Raw genomic sequence first — 5,594 nt, forward strand, 5'->3', positions numbered from 1 at the left:
GAGGAAAGTATTACTGGCATCTAGTGGTACAGACCAGGGATGCTGCTTAACATCCTACAACGCACAGGACAGCCCTCAACAAAGAATTGTCCAGCCCAAAATATCAGCAGTGCTAAGGCTGAGAAACCCGGCTCCCTCCTCTCCTACTGCTTCTCTCTCCTCATTCACTCCTCTCCAGCCGCGCTTGCTCAGTGCAGGTCTCGACACATGTTCCCACTCTCTAGAAGCTTGTCTTCCCGCCGGTCCTCTCATGCTCACTCAGGTCTCAGCTCAGATGCAACTTCCCCAGACAGGAGGCTGGCAACCTGTTCAAGGCATGTTCCTCCCAACCTCTCCTGTTCTCTTCACTCCCATCCCCCTGATGTCTTTCTCCATGACACTCACCATGATCCACAAATCCAGATTTATTTGAACTTTGTTGTGCTTCTTTCTTGCTATGCTACGAACTCCACACTGTATCTTCATCCACTAGTAGGTGCTAAGCATATTCTATGTGCTGAAAACATACTTGAGTGAATTAATAACATTTTCCAGAATATGCCTTGGTTTCGGGAAGCTAAATCCCAGATGCATTTAGAGGTAAATTTCATTGCAGTTCAGTTACAGTGTGGCATTTGTCATTAATTTTATTACCGATTGTCCAAATTTTTGGCCATCAGCATTTTTTCAGAGACTGTCTTATAACATTTGCTTTGCCATGGAGAACACCCTATTATTTCGATGGCCTTTCTTGCTCGCCTGCCCACCCACCTCCTGTACTCCCCCTGGCTACCCTGGCAGTCCTCTTGTTCCTCACAAGCACTAGGCTCAGTCCCCTTCAGGGCTCCACACTTGCTGTTCTCTCCGCCCCTAGACCTTCCCACATGGCTCACTTATTTCAGATCTCAGCTCAAATATGAAATCTCCCTAGAAGGGCTTTCCTGAGCATCTCTCTAGAATCATCACTGCTATCTCCTTCCTATCCCACTGTCTTTTCTTTTGGATCATATCCACTATTCACTTGTGCACTGTCTCCCCAGCTACAATGTCTGCTTACCGAGGGCAGGACTTTGCCTGTCTTGTTCATGGCATCCCCAGCCCCAAGAATAGGGCCTCAGGTAAAGACTGTTGAGTGAAGAGTTCCAGAACACAGAGAAAGGTACACAGCAGCAGTAATAAGGATGAGCAACCTCTGTGCAGCAACAACTGTCCACCCTCTAAAAAGTTGCTTTCAGAAAGGAAGGAGTAGATTGTCCAATTTTCTCCAGTAAATGCTGCTACCATCTTCTCTGCTAGGAAGGGTTTTTTTGTTTGTTTTTTTTAATTTAAATTTAAATTTAAATTTTATTTTTTTTGAGATGGAGTCTCACTCTGTCACCCAGGCTGGAGCGCAGTGGCATGATCTCAGCTCACTGTAACCTCCGTCTCCCAGGTTCAAGCGATTCTCCTGCTTCAGCCTCATGAGTGGCTGGGATTACAGGCACCCACCACACCTGGCTAATTTTTGTATTTTTTCAGTAGAGATGGGGTTTTGTCATGTTGGCCAGGCTGGTCTTAAACTCCTGACCTCAGGTGATCAACCCCGCCTCGGCCTTCCAAAGTGCTGGGATTACAGGTGTGAGATACTATGTCCTCCCAAAGTGCTGGGATTACAGGTGTGAGCCACCGTGCCCGGCCAGGAAGGGCTTATTTTGAGCCCAACGTGGATGAATTTCTCATGTGTCCTGTGGTATCTCACTGCCTCCTCAGCATGCCACCTTGTTATTTTTACAGAAGGTGTGGTGCCAACAGCAGCTTCTGTGGTGCCAACAGAAGCTCAGGCTACCTGAGCTTCTGATGGGGAGGAATATTCTGGAAACAAAAGGACACAGCTAGGAGTTACAACTGATCTTATACTCAAATCCCCTCTTGGTCATAACCCTATTATAGTCTTAGGTCTAAGTCTCAGAACTATGAAACACTCTTAGGACATTCTTGAAGTCCTAAGAAACTAAGAAAAACTTAGGAAGACTTGTCATATAAGGGAAGAGCCAAATTAATGATGTTCACAGTTCTGAATCATGTCAAATAGATGATCTTCATAGTGGCGTTTTAAATTTTCTCACCATAAGATGAGGACAGAGATCTGCTGTACCTTTCAGTGCAGGGAATGCAATTGGAAAAAATAGGAGGATAATTCTTCTTCAGTACTTTCTCGTCTGAATAGGGCCGCATTTTCTTTCTTTTGTTACTAAATGTACAATGTCACATCTATTCTTGTTGCCAGATGAATGTGATTTAGCACAATACTATCCTGTTAGCATTTCTAGGTAAATATGAGTCAGTGGTATTATGCTGAGTTGGAGGTTAAATAAAAAGTAATTGACCACAGGCCAGGTGCGGTGGCTCACGCCTGTAATCCCAGCACTTTGGGAGGACACAGTGTCTCACACCTGTAATCCCAGCACTTTGGGAGGCCAAGGTGGGTGGATCATCTGAGTTCAGGAGTTTGAGACCAGTGGCCAACGTGGTGAAACCCCATATCTACTAAAACCATAAACATTAGCTGGGCATGGTGGGCACCTGTAATCCCAGCTACTTGGGAGGCTGAGGCAGGAGAATTGCTTGAAACCGGGAGGTGTAGGTTGCTGGGAGGTGGATGTTGCAGTGAGCCGAGATCGGGCCACTGCACTCCAGTCTGGGTGACAGAGTGAAACTCTGTCTCCAAAAAAAAAAGTAATTAACCACAAAGACAATTACAGTTTAAGTAGGTGTTTACAAGTCTGAGACAGTGGGAAAAGTTGACCTTTTTTAAAAAAAACACCTAACATTCCCTGAAATATCTTGACCTTTAGAGCTGAACTACAATACATGGTTTCATACTTAAGATGAAATTATGTTCATATTAACATCAAAATATCTGATTTATTTTTTGGACTTTCCTAGTCTTTGCAGTCATATTAACAAAACGAAAGAAAAGTAAAAAGTAAAAATACCATGAAGCTATAGATTATGTTTTTTTATTTTTATTTTTTGCATTCTTCTTTTAATTTTATTTTTTAAAATTTTACTTCAAGTTCTGGGATACACGTGCAGAATGTGCAGGTTTGTTACATAGGTATACATGTGCCATGGTGGTTTGCTGCACCGATCATCTAGGTTTTAAACCCCACATGCATTAGGTATTTGTCCTAACGCTCTCCCTCCCCTCGTCCCCCACCCCCCGACGGGCCCCGGTGTATGACGTTCCCCTCCCTGTGTCCATGTGTTCTCATTTTTCAGCTCCCACTTATGAGTGAGAACATGTGGTGTTTGGTTTTCTGTTCCTGTTTGGATTTTTTTACTTTAAAACAACCCATACAAACCTGAGCCATCACTGTCAGATTTTGCTTTCTTACCACTAGAAGGTGCTAACAACTCCATTAAATGTTTTCAGTGTGACAGACTATGAGAAGAAGCCCAGTGAGCTCATGAGGAAATATATTCATCCGTTTATTTTTGCCAAATTTACTGATAGTAGTTTGATGTGAAAAAATAACATACAACAATCTGTTTCCTCTCTAATGGGAAGGCACCTAATTACCCATTTTATTGTTAATATTCAATCTAGAAAAGTTTTGAAAATAATGCATAAAAAATACAGTTATCTCTAGACTCAAGTATATAAAATAAACTGATGTATTCTCTTGGATTTAGTGACAATGCTTCTCAAAATTTGTACCAAGATAAAATATCAGACAGGTGAACAAAAAATGAATGGATAAGATGTTCATCTCAACATTGTTTAAAGTACTATATCATGGCTATACTACATAACTTCATATAGTGGAACACTGTGGCCATAAAAATGATGGTGAAGATTGTGTTTATTGCCATGGAAAGCTATCCATGCAATATTATTGTTGTTATTATTTTAAATAGAGATGCGATATTGCTCTGTTGCCCAGGCTGGAGCACAGTGGTGTGATCACAGCTCACTACAACCTTTAACTCCTGGGCTCAAGCAATCCCCCCACCTCAGCCTCCCGAGTAGCTGGGACTACAGGCATCCTCCACCATGCCCTGATAATTACAAAAATTGTTCAGTGACAGGGTCTCACTATATTGCCCAGTCTGGTCTCAAACTCCTAGGCTCAAGCAATCCTCCCGCCTCAGTCTCCTGAGTAGCTGAGACTATAGGCATATGCTACCATGTCCAGCTGATGTAATATTATTAAGTTAAAAATGCAGGCTACAGCTCTTTTTCATGGTGCCCTGAAAGCAATCAGCTGCTTCAAGATGAAGCCGAACATCTCCTTCCCAGCCACTGGCTGCCAGAAACTCATTGAAGTGGACAATGGACACAAACTTCATACTTTTTATGAGAAGCGTGTGGCCACAGAAGTTGCTGCTGATGCTCTGGGTAAAGACTGGAAGGGTTATGTGGTCTGAATCAGCGGTGGGAACAACAAACAAGGTTTCCCTATGAATCAGGGTGTCTTGACCAATGGCCATGTCCACCTGCTACTGAATAAAAGGCATTCATGTTACAGACCAAGGAGAACTGGAAAAAGAAAGTGAAAATCTGCTTGTGGTTGCATTGTGGATTCCAATCTGAGCATTCTCTACTTGGTTATTGTAAAAAAAAGGAGAGAAGGATATTCCTGGACTGACTGATAGTATGGTGCCTTGTTGCCTCGGGCCCGAAAGAGCTAGCTGAATCTGCAAACTTTTCAGTCTCTCTAAATATGATGATGTCCACCAGTGTGTTGTAAGAAAGCTGTTAAACAAAGAAGGTAAGAAACCTAGGACCAAATCACCCAAGATTCAGTATCTTGTTACTTACTCCACGTGTACTGCGGCACAAACGGTGGCGTATTGCTCTGAAGAAACACAGAATTAAGAAAAATAAGGAAGTGGCTACAGAATATGCTAAACTTTTGGCCAAGAGAATGAAGGAAGCTAAAGAGAAGCACCAAGAACAGATTGACAAGAGACGCAGACTGTCCTCTCTGCGAGCTTCTACTTCCAAGTCTGAATCTAGTCAAAAATAAGATTTTTTGAGTAACAAATAAATAAGACAGACTAAAAAAAATGCAGGTTACAAAATTGTCATTTAATGTCTCATTTAAATAAAGATATGATACAGAAAAGCATGGCAGATATTCACTGAAATGATGATTGTCTCTAGATAATGTGATTATTTGTGATCCTTATTATCTGGTTGTGTAACCTTGAGAAAAAAACTTAGCCCTTCCATACCTCTCAGTTTCATCATCAGCAAAATGGTGGCAATAATATTTCCTACCTCATGGGTAACATGAGAAATTCAACATATTTCTATATGTAAAGCATTTAAAAGAGTGCTGAACACATCATGGATACTAAAAAACTATTAGCTATCATACTCATTATCCTAATTGTCCATATTTTCTAATCTTACGATTGTGTATGTGTTAATTTTATAACCAGTAAAGACAATAAACTACTTTTTTTTCAAAAAGATAGCTCTCACAGAGGAGGAGGGAATTAAATTCATTCCTATCTATACGAATAGTGGCCGGGCGCGGTGGCTCACACCTGTAATCCCAGCACTTTGGGAGGCCAAGGCGGGTGGATCACCTGAGGTCAGGAGTTCAAGACCAGCCTGGCCAACA

The 5,594-nt window shown here is 42.0% G+C and overlaps 1 pseudogene; it reads left to right on the forward strand.

The window, feature by feature from the left end:
* The first annotated feature begins 4,236 nt into the window (after window positions 1-4,236).
* LOC112606726 lies at window positions 4,237-4,991 on the forward strand (annotated as a pseudogene).
* Window positions 4,992-5,594: the final 603 nt, after the last annotated feature.

This window comes from Theropithecus gelada, chromosome 14 (genome assembly GCF_003255815.1).
Source record: "Theropithecus gelada isolate Dixy chromosome 14, Tgel_1.0, whole genome shotgun sequence".
Classification (NCBI taxonomy): Eukaryota; Metazoa; Chordata; class Mammalia; order Primates; family Cercopithecidae; genus Theropithecus; species Theropithecus gelada.